Genomic DNA, 18,719 nt, shown 5'->3' with positions numbered 1-18,719 from the left:
ACGTCACTAACCAGTTTTTTAAAGACATTCTATTCTGTGCAGCAGATTATGACGATTATGACGAAAATAAGCCCTTTTAGCAAATGAAATGCTTTTTTTCACTACATTTTCTGTATAGTATGCAGAAGCTACACCTCCTACATAGGCAGCTGGTTTGGAGCTAAACCGTGAAGTTAAGGTATCATGTTCTGTTTCATACTTCTTCTACAGCTAAAACACTAGCATTTCACGAGATTCGCTTCGTGACTCAGCGAACAAAAGCAGATTTAGTGAGCTCCTTTTCGCATGAAGATATGTTTTTCTTTTAGTACTGGCAGTAAACTTGGAAAGTAAATATGTACCGTAACATAAACCACTTGCAAGTAATTTTGATGGTCTGCTTAATATCTGTTATTTTAACAATAACACTTGCATTTGGCTCATCACAGACTTTCCAGGCGATATAAAAGCCATGAGAATAGTTTTTCTCTTGTTCTCATAATTCAACTCTCTGTACAATTATGTCGCTAGTGTCTGGAGGTATTTCCTGAAGACTATCTATCGGCCTCACTCTTCCCAAACCTTTCTTATATGCCGAAAAACTTTACAATACATTCATCGCCGCTTTTGTTCTGTATGTACATTTTTTGATCAGCAATAATCTCCTTTCGCAGTCGATACCACGAACGGCACCTCGGAGTGTAAATGCACTAGGGACCTAATGCACCGGCGCACTTTAGAACTTCGCCAGCTGCCATTTCGGGGCTACTTGTTTCAGCTTTCAAGAGAAACGCAGCACCGCAAGCACGTACTTAGAGAGTGCGAAGTTTCCAGGAGGAACGAGCAAAAGACGCGAGTGCGTTTGCGATTCTTGACAACTCCTGCGTAAAGCGCCCCCAAGTGCTGAGTGAAGAGTAAAAAACAACATCCCGGCTTTTAGGGGTTCCACTAGAGGTGGCTCTGATCCGCTTACGCAGAGCGTAGAGGCCTCTTTCTAAACTCTTTTGTTGTGTGTGTATGTGTGGGCTCGTGTGTGTGAGCGCGGCGCGCATTATATAGCACGAAAAAACAATACTGTCTTCTCTTTAATCTGCTCTCTTACTGTATTTTTTCAAGCTTCTTTCCAGCACACTCGAAAAGCGTTTTCCTATTTGACTGCGACAACGTCGACGCGTCAGGACACCCGCAATCGTCACTGTTACCACCCCGCACTCGAAAAATCTTCTTCACCCCACGGGAATACTTACGTGCGTAGCTTGATTTACCCGCACCGTATACCTTTCGCTTCCATCTGGCATTTCTTATTCGAGCCGCTTCTTTCCTTTTCACGAACCTTCTCTCGCTGATTGGTTTACGACGATGCATCTGTCACCTGTTTTGTATTGGACAGCAGTCTCTTGCGCAGGAGCTTTTGTTACGTATGTAGCCATTCAATGGGGTGGCCTGAATTTCAACTCATTCTGTAATGTTCAGTCACTTCGTCTGATGTCATGGACTCGAGAAGCGGTCGCAGTAGCCACATTCCGATGAGGACAATTCAGGAACACTCCTAAATGATACATTAAGCCGCATGCTTGTTAAACCCTGCAGGGTGTGCAAATTAGCAGGCTCCTCACAACGCCAGCTTCGAGGGGCGAGGGGCATCGAAAAATGTTCTACGCGTCCTGCCTTGTCCGCGGATGCGATCAGCCGGAACCTAGCCATATAAAGTTTCCTTGTAATAGAGTTAGTCAGAGTGAGTCCTTACTCACTCTGATTATTCTTCGTGTGGTATTGGGAGGGTCTCTATTAATTTTGTGCAGTTGTTTCCAATTACTATACTGCGACACAGCGGTAATATGGCTCGAATGTAGGTCATTTCCAAAAATCTTTATGCAAAGAACTTTCCCATTCGCATGCTGCAACTGCTACGTCGGCTTCAATTACCGAGATTCCGTCGGGCCTTGGTGTTTTGTTGCACAACCCTTTTATCCCGGTCTTCCTCTATTATTAGCACATTTTTTAAAAAAGTCAAAATAAATTTAGTAGTATAACATACTAAAGTACACACGCAACGTGCAGCAGCCGTCAAGTAAAAAGACCGCGTTCTTGGTGTTGTTGCCAATGGTTTTTTTTTTTTTAAGATGTCCGCAAAAATCATCCCACAAAACTTCCGGCAGGTTGAGCAGTATCGCGCAAACGCAGTTTCGCTCCTTATTTTCATCCCAAGTTTCATTCAGCATGTCCTGCAAACATAAGTGCCAGACAGAATATCCATAATCAAAGCAAGGAGAGTGCCTTATATTACATGCCACCGGCCCTGAGGCAAGAAAAAAAGAACCTGCTCCAAATATTGAACGTGCCGAAAGAACTTGCCGGAATGATATTTTGAATCCCTTGGTGTGCTCGCTATTTTGTATGTGGAGACTTCAGATCCGAAATTGATAAGGAGTTTCGTCACTGCTGCAAAATTCATTTCTTTTTCATACTTTTAAAGTTGAGGTAGAAAAGGACAATGCGTGAGTTGATGCTCCCATGGCGTGCTCAGTAAATCACCCGGAAGCAAATATTGTCGATGAAAAATAACATATTGAAAAACAGGCTGGCATGTACCTGCGCATGAAGATGCTTGCAAATAAACGGAAAACCTACACTGGAGCCCATCGCACAAAATGGAGAACATTGCCGAAGGCAGCGAGACATCTTTGTGGCTTCGCAAATTGCCGTGAGCGATTCGGCGCTGATGTCGCAGTCATAGTAATTCGGAAGAAATTCGAAACAGGAACTCAATCAGGACATAAATTGTTCTGTTCGTTTTGATTCCGACATCCATCGCACGATGATCATGTAGCATCCTAATGCATTGCCACGGACAAAGCATGACTACGCGAGCGCTATCACAATACCAGGCTATCACTTTCTGGTAACGACGTCAACTTCGCACGCGCGGTAATGAGGGCTGAAGTTAACAACAGGCGGCTGCATTCGTGCGCCCATTCAACGAGGGGGTTAAAGCAAATTAGTTCACCAATATAGTGTCTGCTGAGTCTTGTCTACCAGATGCCATGCAGGCTGTTGCCTTGTCTTTTACGCATGCGCAGGCGGTGCTAATGCTTCTGCAGCCTCCCCTCCCGACCCTTTCACAGCGTGTACCACAGCCTGTTCACACTGCATCTTGGGCCTAACCAAGAGCTAACAATCCTCGGAGAATGTCTAACAATCGTCCTTCTTGTTTTGCCTGCTGCACTCCCGCACCCGTCGCCCACAAACACCGCCTTTGCCCTCAAACATGTCTCATCGCTGCCCGCCCGTAACAGTACAGCAGCCAGCCCTTCCCTCAATACCATTCTCGTTGCCTAGTGAGATGCGCATGCCGCATCCAGGAGTACGATATTCGCGTTCTACACGTACGGCGGACACAAGCACTCTGACGTAGAAACCCTGTTCCATTCACCTTTGCCTCCAGACTCGTCATGCGTAACCTCTCGCGCTCTCCCTTTGTCATCTCTTGATCTGGACTCGACTGCAACCGAACAACGTCGTGACCCATGCATTGCATCTCTTTTTGATGATCTGTCGTTGACCTGTTGAAGCAACGTGGAATGATCAGGCATGATGTCAAGATTGCACAACGAGTCGCCGATTCGTGGTGGCTTGCGAGTCAGGGCGCGTTGCTTTTCTTACTCGTTGTGTCTTTGACAAAAGTTGACTACTTCAGAAACCGTGCGCGGATTCCTAGTAAGAACCATCTGAAACACGCCGTTATCAATACCTTTGAGAATTTGCTGGCTCTTGTCAACTTGGGGCATGGTGACGTTGACATGTCTACAAAGTTTGAGGACGTCTTCATTAAAACTTGTGAAAGTTTCCTCAGTTTGATGGGCTCGACCGCGCATGCGCTGGTAAGCGCGCAGCCTGCGCATGGTCCACTGACATCACACTTCAGGGAAGAACGTCGTGGATATTGTCCATGTCGGGATGCCATGTTCGTGAATGGGGTGCCCCAATTCAGCGACGCCAGTAAGATAAAATATGACATCGCCTAACTTGTCGGGGTTATACCACTTGTTATATGACCTCGCCCGTTTGTAAGAATTAGCCAGTCTTCCACGTCGGTTTCATCTGCGCCGCTGAAAGCCTTTGGGTCCCTTAGCCGAGGAACCCCGGTGCGGGTGGCAGACTGGGGCGATGCAGGTAGTGGGTTTCCGTTGGCGGTCATGATGCGCGGAAGCGTTCGGGATCGCAGCTCCAGGGTGTAGTGACAGGAAACTTCATTACCTCCACCAGCTGCGAAGATGTTTATTAGCGATTCAATGATGCTATGATTATGAATAGCGAGGCAGTGTGAGGCAGCGTCCATCAAGGCAGCAGCAACCGCCTGCGCGAGCAGGCGGTTGCTGCTGCCTTGATGTTCGCGATGCTTCAGGACGGAGGCGCGCCTTCTTCTTCGCAGTTATTGCGGCAAAAGCCTTAGATGCCTCATCAAGCGCTAAATTGACCATCGGCGCCGGCGTCAACACGAGTGGTGCCAAGAATCATAATCGCGTGAGGACGTCACCATATGACGTCATTATGACATCACAGATTGCCATGGAATGACATCGTGGCTTCGTGAAGCTTTACTGATTACGGAAGCAGTGCGAAACCAGGTGAGGTGCAGAAAGCTTGCAATGCCTCCAATCCTGGAGGCACTGCAAAGCCTCGTTCGGTGCAGAAAGTTTGTGGGGGGAGTCAGGGGCAGGCACTACATACATCGACGGAGAATAAAACGAAGACAGCTTTCGCCCTCGAGTCGTCTTAGGCGAATGTATTGGGGACACTCTTAGTTTGTACAATGCACAAGTAAATTTTTATGGGTAGGCTAAGATCAACGTAGGTGGTTCAGTTGCGGCTTTTCTAAATATCTCATTCATATAAGCAAGCACTGCGGGATGTTATGAAACTAGATTTATGAGCGTTTCGAACTTCTCTTTGACCCTAGTAGAACTACTTCCGAGCTCAAGTTTAACGAAAGTAAGGGGTGACCCTTTACATACGACAACTTTTTGTGGGAGCGTACTACCTGCGTGTGGATACTGCGCATGTGCGTTCCCACGGAAACATGTACTGTATGTTTCCTTCCTATATATATGCTATCTTTGTACTGAACTTCTTAACTGCCCAAAGGGGTCATAATCTCATTACGAAATATGCTCCCTAATTACAAATATAACTGTTAGTCAAAGATAGAGGCTCATTTAAGTACGTTGAAGAGCGTTGATGTTATCTCTCTGTGAGTGAACGAAACGTCACCATTTCTCCTCCATTTAGCTGCTTTCCAAATATTTGTTGAAGCTTCGAGTACCCTTGTCTCGCTCTTTCGAATATGTATGATATCAGATTCGTGGCATATTAGAATCGTGGCCCGGTGTCCTCGATTACCTTATCAGATGACTGATAACCTGACCCGATGCATTGATGAAGTATGTGATTTATTAACAGCGATGCAGTTCAGGGTCGAGCCTTCGATGTCCGTGATCCGTGGTAATGCTTGTGGGCATCATAAACGGGTATGCGCCACAGACATTGAGTAAATCGCACTAGTCTCCACTGGACCACTAGAATTAAGGCAACAGTTAGCCTAACAAACAAGTATGTGAAACAGAAATCTGTGCGGCGTATCAAAAAAAATTACACCATCTCCCGCTAAAGGGGACCATGAGGCGATGCGAAGCCGGAGCACTTGCACGATCGCGTTCCGTTGGCGTTTGTTGGGCATGCTACCGACCTCGCGTCGTGGAACACGAAGAGGGACACTACGCGCGTCGTATCTTCCATCTGGCCTGGCCGTTAATTCTCACAGGGCGAGCGGGGAACGCGGTCGACAGGCGGACGAGAGGGGGGCAGCGTAGGAGAGGAGAGAGAAGGGGAGGGGATGCGCATGCGCTCAAGGGGAGCTCATCGCGGCGTTGCGCAAGAGAGAATTTCGGCGTGTCTAGCCCGCGTTTCAGAGGAAGAGTGGAAAGGGGGAGGTGAGAGGAGTATGGGAGAGGGGAAGGGGAGAGGGAAAGTGGAAATGGAAAGTGAAGAGGGAAAGGGGAGGGGGAAAGTGGAAATGGACAGTGGAGAGGGGAAGGGGAGAGGGAAAGTGGAGAGGGGAAGGGAGTGGGTGAGTAGAGAGGGTATGCGCATGCGCAGTAAGGGTGGTCACGCCGCACACCACCACCACCGGATTGAGCTCCGCTTTAAGATACTTCGCATCTAAAACTGTCGTCATCATAAACGCGTATGTGCCACAGAAATTGGGCATATCTTACTACACACAACTTCCACTAAAAAAGAAGGCAACAGTTAGCCCAACAAATGACATGCGCGTTAACACAGTCAGGCCACTGTCACGTGATACTTTGTGGCTATAAAGCTGGCGGCTACACTAGCAACTCAAAGCTCAACAAAGAGTATTTAGTAAAGAGCAGTGATACAACATAAAGGAGCATCTTAAGCGAAGGCTTCTCTGTAAACCTGTGTGTAAGAGTCGTATGGTCAAGATGCAATAAAACTATACTATCACCTCAAAGCTTAACAAAGAGTATTTTAATAAAGAGCAACTGCTATATGTTGCTAGTGTATCACTAGTGATACAACATATCTGAAAGACTTCCAGAGCATAGAAATGCGTTAGCCTGACGAAGGGAGCGCCACCAGCTTGGCTGTTTCATCGGTGTCCCGAAAGCGAAGCTGGTTGAATTTTTACAAGGAAATGAAAATAGCATTCCAATTGTTATAAAGAAAGAGCAGGGCTGAAGTTGTGTTGTAATTTTTCAACAGCGAAAAAACGCTCCGGCCGCAATGCCCCCATTGTGTCCGGAGCGACCGCTCTGGACACAATGTGACTCTGCAGTTGTTAAGGCCGGAATACATGCGGCTTTTATCGGCGTCCGAGCGACGAACCTTCGTCCGATGGCGAACGCCCGATGCACCGTGGCATTTGGTGCATCTATCGCTACACAGCGAAGATCCTGCGAGGCGAGTGCACGCTCGCGTTTACTTTGCGTGGACGGCAGTGGTAAACGCAGCGGTAGTGCCACAGCGACACCACGGTAGTTCGACGGGACGTGGAAACAGCTGCATTGCCAAGATCGTAAGAAGGAACGCCTGCGCGTATCTCCAGTCCGGCTGTGGCTAAAGATGGCTATTCCATAGACAGTTTTTCCTGTGTGACGCAATGCATTTCAATGCTATCTTTTACCCCCTCCCTTTCTTCACTCTCTGTGCTCCTCACCCTTACTCCTTTTCCCACAACCTTGCTATATTATACTATACATGGCTATGTAATAAATGGCTATGCATACACGGTTCTACCTGCGTGACACCAAGCGACGACATGGGACGACAGGTGACAGCAGACATGAGAAATAAGGTCACAGCCCGGTCACCTAAAGTGTTCCGCACTTGAAATGCGTTGCTATTTCTTTTGTGCCTAAGAGCACTAGGGATCTTTTCAACAAAACTGCAGATTTAGCATGCATTTCAGTGCGTTTGATGAAAATAACTTAAAAGATATGAACGAAGAATGAAGTATATTGTACTTAATCGTTACTTTATGCTTGCTTCAAAATCCGTAGTTTATGTACAGGCCGTAGCTGCTGTGCAACCTGAGCTAGCACCGAGGCCTTTCACGATAGTGTACTCTATGAAATGGTGGTACATTCGGCTTCTTGCACGGTTGTTCGCGGGTTCCATGTACCAAGGCAGCTTATGGCTCTCCCACAGTTGAGTGCATAAAGTACTTTAAAGCGTTCACGATTCATTCTAAACACATCTTATGCTTTGCTGTGTGCACCTTACGGCCTATCCACCTCTGGGTGGCTTTCCGTACTCGTTAGTGCGCATGGCCACGGCCAACCGTTTTATAGAGAGACCGTGGTAGGACTTACCACTACAAGAAACAAAGTACTTAGCACACATTTGCGTACCTGCTGGGGTGGTTAGGCAGTTGTACGAAGAATGTATACAGTATGCATGTATTTATTATTTTTGTATTCCAATATGCCCGTATGCATGTGGGTTCTTCTATACACACATCTCATGCTTATCACTTATATAATATTGTAAACTGTATGCGCCATGATATCAGTTATATATACCCTTCTTGTGTTCGTATCTTTCGATACTCATGCATCACTTCCTTTTTGTGAGCTCTGTATCAATTTTTGTTACTAGTATTATTTGTTCCCGATATTCCGTAGAGATGACCATTCTCTATCAAAAAATACATCATGTGTAGAGTGCTCAGCTCTTCCTATACCTTCTTGTCCTAACGGTATTATGCCATCACTGTGCCTCAATGCTCAGAGAGTCATATGTTGGACTGTGCCTTTCAAATGCGAAGAATTCCTTTGCGAACCAAAGCACTTTGGGCGTTTCTATCTATCTATTCTATCTATCTAATCTATCTATCTATCTATCTATCATCTATCATATCTATCTAATCTATCTATCATATCTATCTATCTATCTATCTATCTATCTATCTATCTATCTATCTATCTATCTATCTATCTATCTATCTATCTATCTATCTATCTATCTATCTATCTATCTATCTATCTATCTATCTATCTATCTATCTATCTATCTATCTATCTATCTATCTATCCGCTTATGGCGGGGCACTCTCCTGGTGTCCTCCTTAACTTGGTATATACCAAAATTAGCGTAGGAGAAAAGGAGTGTATAACGAACACGACAAATGGGCATAACATGAAAAAGCGATATGCCTGGCGCGTGCGTCATAAAATCCATCTCCACAGTCACGTGTGACGAGCAAACCGGCATGAAACTGCCCGGAGAATGCGGGTATGCGCTACCGGTGATCCCCAGCCTATATCAACCCAGGAGCGGCGAGAGCATATGCTTTAGAAATATTTGACCAGCCGGCCACCATCGGAATAGCTGTCCAATCCAGACGACGCCCCGACAGAACCACTTAACTGCAACGCGACGCTGAGTACTACCGAGAGAGCCGTTACACATATCCTCCCCCTCATCCCTCACTTAACAGAGCAGATGCTGTCGCTTGGCGGCAGCTGCAGACAAACTCATTTCCTTGCCTCTACATGCTAAATCTATTTCATCCAATTCTGTACCCCCCCCCCTACTGCTCCTTCTGCGGATCCGTACCAACAATGTACCATTCCACGTGGGAGTGCCCTGGCCCACTGGGCGTTCCTCCCATCCCCAATCCCACCCCTTCCTCTTGGGAGTCTGCACTGCTCAGCTTACGCCGGCAGGAACAGCAGCAACTTGTCCAGCTGGCTCGCAGGGTCGCGCCACGCAATGGAGCCCTGGACTTAGTGCCCCACCCAACGATGGTTTTCTTTAAATTCAATGATAATAAAAGTTTATTCTCGCTCTTTTACTCTGATAGTGCTAAAGAGTCCATGTCGCAGTAAATCCGTTGCAGGTGTCAATGGCGTTCTCGGCAAACCGAAAGTTTCGATGGACGCAAAGAAAAAAAAAAAAGACACCGCTCAAGGTGGATTTGAACCCCGACATTCCACGTGGCAGTAAAGTATTCTACCACAACGCCGCACTACAGCTAGAAATTACTTGGGAAAAAGACCTTACACATGCGTCATTTCAGGGCGACGTCATTTGTTCATCAACAAAATCGTTTCCCTAGGTTCGCAGATGACGGAAATTTGACTGTATTTTGATCTTGCAATACACTATTCATAGAGAACTTACTGCTATCTCACATCAGAGTACATAAGTTTAAATCGTACCCTTGTCGTCTGAACAATGGTTTAGCTCGGTGTCGTATGATATTCATAAACTTAGCAGGTTTAGTTTGATAGCGCTAACAATTACACACACACACAAAGCGCGACTGTATTCACCGGTGCCGGATTCTTGCATTATTGCAGTATCGACAACTCATGCGTGGTTCGCTCTTGATGCTTCAAGAGGTCTGCGGACACGCCAGGGGCGCTTTAAATATTTAAAAATGTAAGGCTGAAGTAGTTGAGGTTGTTTTCTGTCAATATGCGAAAACATCCTCTATGTTATTGACGAGAATGTAGCGGTTGAAAAAGCGGGTAGCCGACATTTGCCGGCAGTAGCACTTATGATCAGTTATGAACATCACGAGCCCGTATTAACAATTATTCAGCCATATTTAGCCAACACATGTTCGTCAACTGTAGCTGATGTTAGTCTTTATTTGGCCGATGCGCACGTGTTCGAAGTTTGACGTTTATTTTCCTAATTTTGCAACTTCACATGTGCGAGCGCTGTGTGTGCATGTGGGTGTGTGTGTCCGTGTGTTTCTGTGTGTGCGTTTTTTTTTATCTTTCCGTAAGTACATGAGGGAGTATTAGAAGTACTTCCCCTACGTTGGTAACATAAACATCTAGAAGTCATGCGCAGTTAGAGCAGAAAAAATCACAGCATATCCACGGAGTGAATGATGATGAGTGGGCGAAGCTGCGGAGGTTCATCGGTAAACCGTGAATCTTCCGTGATTTCTGCCCAGTACATCATCACCGACGTGAGATCGGGCGCGTTTATACTAAAGGTTCGATGAGTTATGACGACTTGCAGCTCACTTTAATTTTACATGTACGCTGTGAATTTTCATTGTTTAGAAAACCATTGCTTTAGAAAACATCTGGCGTCTTTCGTTAAGCAGCTGGCGGCTTTTCGTTTTGCTTTAGAAACATCTGGCGTTCTTTCGTTTTGCGTTTACAAAACATCTGGCGTCTTTCGTTGGTTTATTTCATCAATCAACGGCGTTTTGAACAAAATTTTTATTGTTTAATGACGCACAGGAGAAATCTCACCAGGCACTACCTTGGAGGCAAACAATGGCTGCTAATGGGAATGAGAGACAGAAGAAGTCGGCTTTTAGCTAACACTTACACTTCTACTTGTACTAACGTTTCCTAGTGGAACATGCCAATGGCTGCTAATGGGGGAATGAGAGACAGAAGAATTCGGCTTTTAGTTAACGCGCACGCTGCGAATTTTTTCTTGTTCAACAACGCACAGGAAAAATCTCCCACCGGCGCCACCTTGGAGGTCGAAGCGTAAGACTGGTTACGCACTACGACTACTATGACTACGACTACGAGGGACGAATGGGTGCCGCCTTAAGGAGCTTCGCCCCTAAAAACAAAGTTGGAAAAAGCTGCCCGTTGAGCGACGTTGGTACATTGTAGTTAAGTACTACGAAAGTAGACTGGCCTAAGTTGCTTGCCATATTTATTGTCAAATACCAAGGGGCATTAAAAAAGAGCCTTAACTCATATGAAGCAAATATCTCGGAATTATTGAGGATGAATGTTCGAACTCCAATGCACCAAGAAAAAATTGGCGAAGCTTGCATTAGGCCGCGCAATGTTTGAAACAGAGAAATTGAACGAAATTTGAAGACTAATCTCGTTGCTCCTAGGTTGTTTCTAGGCCTTTGCTAGGTGATGCAGGTCGTTTCTAGGTTGCTTATAGGTCATTGCTATTCTTTACCTAGGTGATACTAAGTTGTTTCTACGTTGATTCTACGTTGATTCTCAGCGCATACAGGACCGAGTTAAACCACAGACAGTCACAGACACGACACGGATGTCCGAACTCCAGAGACATAACCTCGTGGAAGGGAAGAAACAGAGAAAAAGATAGATCGCGAGAGACAGACTACAGAGAGAGAGAGAGAGAGAAAGAAAGGCATTTAAGGAAACAGAAAGAGAAAAATATAGAGATAGAAAGGGAAGAATGGGAGAAAAAGATAGAAAGAAAGCGACAGAAATCGACTGAGAGATAAAAAGACAGAAACAAACAGGCACAAAAAAGATTGAAAAAGAAAGCAAGCATAGACATGTATTGTATAGCATAGCAAAGGGTGGGAAGGAGAGCTTAGACGGTAAAAGCCTAGCCATGGCAGGGCGAGCTAGGTGCCCCCTAGCTCTGGTGTTGCACAGCCCTGCGCGACTTAGTGCAAGCTGCGCTAACATTTTTTTTAAGGAAAATGAACAGGATAGTACAGCGCGTGGCTCGGTAGAATAGGGGTGTTGCGGCCGCAGGTGCGTTACAATACAAAATTAACGATTTCATACTAGACAGTTGAAACATGATTATTTCGCAGATGTTAAATTTGGTACTTTAGGAAAATTACGCACTGCTACGCTTAGTTTATTGCTTCTCGCGTTTCATTACGTAGCTTAGCTAGTATGCTCCAATGTTTTTTCCAACTAACGAATAATACGCGCGTTTTTTTTTTTGTTTTAAGTTGGCTTCATCCATCTACAACACTGTATAGCAGGCAAAACACGCTTTACAGGGAAACTAAAGCTAAAGGTGTAGAGCTGTGCGAATAGCAAAATTTCGGGTGCGAAGCGAATTCGAATATTGAAGTGTGAGTGCGAATCGACTCGAATATTTTTCGAATATTTCTCGAATATGTCTCGAATATTTTTCTAATACTTCGAAGCGAAATTGCAGAAAAAAAAGTTGGAGAGGATGCCTAAGTATATTCTTATGAGGTAGCAACATGAAAGTGTTTCTTTTTGCAAGGTTGATGAAGCTCTGGTGGGGTGGTGTTTCATAGTTGTCTTATCAAGAATGAGGCGATGAAAGAGGCTGAATTGTATTTATGTGCATGATTTAGTGCAACCAAAGTGTTGCCGACAACACCTTACACGTGATAGGCAAAGATGTCATTTCCTCAGCCTCTCCTTCTCTTTCAACGTCTGTGGAAGCCCAACTGATGTTGCGGACAAGGGCGTGCTCCCTTCAAGTCCGGAGTTCCAACTCTGCCTCGTAGACGTCGATACACAAAACATATGAAAATTTGGATGCTAAAAATCTCCGGCGTCCAATTTTTCGGACTCCTTGCCCAAATTTTAGGTCTTAAACAGCAATAATTGAGCCCCCACTTCTGCTACATCTTTCATCTCGATGTTAGAACAAGCGTTTTTTTTTAGGTAATACATTTGCGACCGTAGCAGAGCTTGAAAGACAGCTTTGCCGCAGTACTGCGGTATAATGAGGTGAAGGATATTAAAAATCTGAAGGGATCACTTTCAATCGGACGTTGACTGTATTTGTCTTTGGGAAGTTCGAATTGTTCGAACAGTAAAATTCCACTGCGAATCGAATCGAATAGCAAACACTATTCGAAAAATGTTCGATATTTTGAATATTCGCACACCCCTATAAAGCACAGTTTCGGAAAGAATATAGGAAAATATAACATCGATTTCACATCACTGAAATCAGAGCCGTCCACTTAAAAGAATCTTCTATAAAGCTAGCACATTTTCAACTGGAGCAAGATGCATCTAATCGCATCAGTTGAACAGAATACCGAAAGTGTTTGAAGGTTGATACTTTGGTGCGCATGGTTATTTTTCCTGCTTGTGTCTCCCCATTCCACAAATCCCATCACATGATTTGCAGGGCACTACCTCGAAGAGGCTAGTGTTTCTGGCATGAATATTCATTACCGGTGGCACAAGGCGCGGTGCGAAGGGATATGTATAACCTGTATGATCGCCGATATGGCTGGCGTCTTCGAAGAGAAATTGGCGTCGCTGTCTCATTACCTCCAGAAGGAGATAAAAGGAGACGCTGTAAGTAATTGCGGAAAGTTTAGAAGAGCGGGACGCTGTGTTGGCCAAGACAAAGGAAGGGAATGTCCTTGGCCAAGAGTCGTGACACCGTGGGCTATTTCGCAGCGCTCGGTCCACCGCGAGTAGGCTTTAATCAACGCTGACGAATGAGGGTGAAACTGGTGGTTGCCCGCCGTTGAGCTACCCCGTTCCGCCCATATTAAGCAGTTTCTCGGTGGAAAATTAGACCCTACGCCCCAGTTTTCTCTTTTGTTTTCTTGTCTTTTTAACTCAACGCATCTTATGAAATTCCTTAAGTGGATGTGTCCCCGACGCACATTTTTGTTGGTTCCTTTACATATTTTCTTCAACTGTTGTTTCGACACCTTGTTCATCGTTTTACTCGAAGCGTTATAAGTTGCTAGGAGCCTGCAAGTCACATAAGAATAACTTCCGTTGGTACTAAGGCGCACAAACTGATCTGCCATTGTGGGGATCGCAACTCCATTGTTTCTTTGTGATAAGATCATTTCAGCAACATAATACATGCTTGCAACAAAATGCAGCCAACATTATGTGTGCTCAGATATGCGTCCCTCCCAGGGGGAAGCTCGAGCCTCTCTCTCCCATGGAGGAGCTGTGGAAGAAAGCGTAGAGCCCCTCACCCCACCCTTCGTCGGTCTTGACTAAAGGAACGCTCCTGAATGCGTTGCACTTGAGAGATCACGTATACGTTGTTTGTAGAGTGTTTCGACTTTCGTAACATTGAAGGCTGCACAGCACTGTTTTCGCCAGCATATGTTCCCAAATTTCTGCAGAACCAATCACCTGCCCAACAGGGCCTGCTAGGTGGTGTGCCGTTAGAGAGGTAATTATATTGCGCAATGCACAGTTCCGCCGCTCCTGCATTCATTTACGTAGTTGCACAAACCTGCGAGTATAATACAGCAAAGGAGTCCTCGAACTGAAGCATGCATTGAAGACGGAGAAGGTAGGGGGAGGCAGCACGATTTTACGAAGAAGCGGCGTAGAACGGGAGCGGAGATCTGTTGAACTTCTGCGGTTCGCGGTTAGGTCATTAGAAGTGATTGATGCCTGCGCTCAAAACCACTTGCCTCGTGGCCCCTATAGAATTTGAATATCCTCGAAGGCCCACGAATTCCCACAAAGATTTTTTTTTCGATTGAGAGAAAGGATGAAAATGACTCGTGCTCATTGTGTCTATGAAGCATTGTGACGTTTCCAAAAGGGTTGCCTTCATTACACGCGTGTAATTTAAACCCTCGCTGCCCAGCTCAATCAGACCGGAATTTCTGGCAACTTTGCAGCCCTTCCCAATCTTCTCATCATCTTTTTAGTGCCGTTCTTGTTTTGTGGCTTGCCTATTTTAACAGTGAAGTTGTTTAACTGTCGGTAACTTGTGCTTCGTCGCAAAAAACTATCACGATCATGAACTATCACGCGTTCTCTTCGTTCTCTGTACATTGAAGATGTTTAAGCTATCGATAAATTATGCTCGGTCGTGCAAAACTCCCCAGGTTGGTATGTGCCACAGCAATTGGGCAAGCCCCACAACCGTCCACACGAAAACGGACACGCAAAAAAAAAGAAATTGAAATACAGCAATAGAAGCAATGAGGTATAAAACAGAGATTAAGAAAGAGAGGAAGAAAGAGAGAGAGAGAAAGAAAGCGATAGAACTAAAGAGGAAGAGAAAAATACTGAGAAAGAAAGCGAATACGCACATCAAAAAATATAAAGGCTGAGAATTACATAAAAAGACAGAGAAAGATATTGAGTAGAACAGACACAAAATATAGGTAGCAAAAAACAGAGAGCGAGACAGAAAGAGAAAAAAAGAGAAAAATAAAGCAAAACAAAGAAAGAGAGAGAAAGATGCAGAGATAGAGAGAACGAAAGGGAAGCAAAGGAAATAAAGATTGAAACAGGGAGAAAATAAAGAAATAGAGAGAAAGAGAAAGAAATGGAAAGAAAGAAATGGAAGTAAACACATATACAGAACAGAGATACAAGTAACAGAGAGAAATAGAAATAAAGAGAAGAAAGAAATAAAAAAAAATACAGAGTAACAAGAAAGGCCTCCGAGCTGCACTCGTTCTTCAAGCTTGGCACCATTAGGGCGAAGCTGCGATGATTTTTTTGAATTAATAGCTATGTCGTCTTATATTTTTCATCTTTAGAGTAGGGTTGTCTGTTACTTGTGTTGTGAAGATGCGTTTCAGCGAAGGGCCATGACAGAATTCGCAACAGCACCGCTTTATTTAGCCTGAGCCGCGTTTCATCAATATCAGAGGATCAAAAGCAGCTCGACGCACCAATATTCTGTTATCCCTATTACCCGTGCTTCCTGTAAGCACTAATATCGAGTTGGCAGATCACGCGGCAGAGTTTCATAGATTGAAGCGGCTTCCAAAAGTAAATTGTTCAATCTGAACAAGATTTACTATTTTAATCAAGGCAAGGAAATGAAAGTGAAATGCACTCATATCTAACGTAAGGAACCGCTCGAAGAGAAAAATTGTCTTTAGCCGATTTGAATTTTGCGTTACATTTTAGGAAGAAAGACAAATTCGCAGCGATTCCAGGAAGAAAGCTTTTGAATTTTTTAGTTGGGATCTAACTCTGCACTAATTTTCAAAATCTCGGTGTTTCAAAGAAAAGCGGAAATTTTAGAAATGTCTCATTTTGTGTAGAAAACTAACACCATCGCTCTGTAAACGTCATCGTTTGGAACATTAAAACCACAGAAACGTCATACAGTGATTCGGCAGCTTTCTCCTAGTTCTTGAAATGTTTACAATGGTCTTCTGAAGGCCCTCATCAAGTGACAGTGAAATCGGTAATTCAGATCGGTTTCTCTAGTGGGGGAACTTTCTCTACTGGAATGCATTACTTGGAACAGTTGACATATTTCGTATTATTTTTACAGGCGGTTGTGCGGATTTTTGAACTACATTTTTTTCCATATACATTGAAATTTTCTGAATTTTTAATCGATAACGTAAGCAGGAATCTGCATGTGTCCAGCATTCATATTATTAAGAATCCAAGTTTCCTCTAACACAAACGAATCTTCTTCAATACCGTGCAATCGTTGTCAAGAGAAAGTATCTCTTTGTTCCCGATTATTTTAAATCCCACGAGCTAAAACTTACTATTCGTGCTTTTTCCACTACCAGGGAATATTATCGTTCTCCTTTCTCTCAACGGCAGGGAAGGACAAAAAAAGGAGCTTTCATTTACAATGTCCCTGTCTTTTATAGTCGTATCTGCATACAGAGTAAGATTTCTAGAGTTTATAAGAACGAATTATTACTTTTTGGTTCTCTTCCATCTGAGACGTGATCACTGCTCCAATAAGCTCCTACATGTATCAGGAACAGGAAGCTAAGCATGACCAAAATGGGTGCCAAGAAAGAATCCAAAGCGCGACAGCGGAAAAGGACAACACAGCGTGATTTTCGTTTCCTTGCTATTCCTTATTCAAGTTTGAAAAACAAAAGAAGACGTTGGATAGCTTCTTGCTGGACTACGCAAACTTCACGATAGTGAACAAAAAAGACAGGCTAGGAGTGCACTGAAGCGTTCCGAGACGTGATTCTGAATGCACGAAAAGGATTTCACTGCTCAAGGGTGGACAAAACTACGTGCTTGAGAGCCGCTTTCAGAGATCTCCGTGGGTTTAGAAGAACCATGAACGATGTTCAGTTTGCGAGACGTTTTACCCTTCAGCTGTTATCTTAAACTCTATTTCGCGGTCCAAGAGACTATACTACAGTTTATCCTTAGTGGAAAGAGAAATAAAGGATTGTCTTACACGGGGACAACGAATAAAATGATTGATTGATTGAATAATGGGTTTTTGTGGCGCAAGGGCCAGGGTTTGCCAAAGAGCGCCATGTCTTTTGATATGGTGTTAGCAGTGACCAATGTATTTTTTTATTTAAATGATGGGGTGTCACATGGCTGTATAGAGTCCCTAAAATCCAGCGCTATATGGAAGCGTGAAATGTGTATATATATATACATATATATATATATATATATATATATATATATATATATATATATATATATATAATATATATATATATATATATATATATATATATATATATATATATATATATATATATGGGTATAATACAATAGAGGCGTTGTCAACAGTGATATAAATATTTATTTCCCAACAGTTTCGGGAGGGGCCGGAACTGTTGGGAAATAAATATTTATATCACTGGTGACAACGCCTCCGTTGTATTATACCCATTACTCGAGAAGAACTGGCCCATTGAACCATATCTACACTTATATATATATATATCTATATATATATATATCTATATATATATATATATATATATTTAGTGTAAAATAATGACAGTGATACGTGTGGTATTACTGGTATAAACAAGTGAAAAGAGGATGTAATGAGCACAGCTGCCTCTCAGGCCTTTGAGCCCAAAGGCCGCGAGACAGGTGCTGTAAAAGGATTGGTGCTGTAGCTATTTATGTTTATCGAAGTAGAGGAAAGAGAGGCCAACGCGTGCTTTGATCTGTAACAACCGATAATAAGAATAGTATAGTAGTTATTCTGGCACACGGAGGTAGCCTCTGAAAGGAAAACCTGTATTGAGACCTAAGACTACACTAGTAAATATCTTTCCAGAAAAAGGCGACGTTTGACTTGCGGCAATGCTCGTAAGGAATGGGATTACAACGGGTCTGAGTGATCTTCAGCGTGTTAATGTATTCCGCACAAAACTAGAAGCCACAAGTACATGCCAAAGCCGAGTAGTGCTGAAGGCAATGCCTCCATTCCCTTTGGAGGTGGTGTCGACTACGCGAGGAAAGTGGAACTAGTAACGAGAAATTTTATTCCCCAAGAAGTTAGCTTGACAAAAACAATTTTGGTTCGAGAGAGTGACGCTACTGCGCGTAATTCGTATAACACAACGCAAAACAAACTTTACTATGCAGTACTGCCTTAATTGTGTCGTCATCAAGCTTGGAAGTTATATAAACCTCTCCTCTTAGAATTCTTCTTCGCCATTTCTACGATGCGATGTTTGCATTATCTTACGTCATATACTATTCTTATGCAAGGTAAAAGGCAGAAAACAACAAATTCGTGAGGAGGTCGTGCTTGTTTAT

The 18,719-nt window shown here is 43.9% G+C and overlaps 1 protein-coding gene across 1 annotated transcript in view; it reads left to right on the top strand.

Moving 5' to 3' along the window:
- The window catches only part of LOC119394204 (uncharacterized), a 93,902-nt gene that overhangs the window by 55,236 nt on the left and 19,947 nt on the right, over positions 1–18,719 (top strand). The window lies entirely within an intron of this gene.

This window comes from Rhipicephalus sanguineus, chromosome 5 (genome assembly GCF_013339695.2).
Source record: "Rhipicephalus sanguineus isolate Rsan-2018 chromosome 5, BIME_Rsan_1.4, whole genome shotgun sequence".
NCBI classification, from domain to species: domain Eukaryota; kingdom Metazoa; phylum Arthropoda; class Arachnida; order Ixodida; family Ixodidae; genus Rhipicephalus; species Rhipicephalus sanguineus.
Note: the sequence above shows the minus strand (reverse complement) of the source record. Positions and strands in the feature narration are given on the sequence as shown.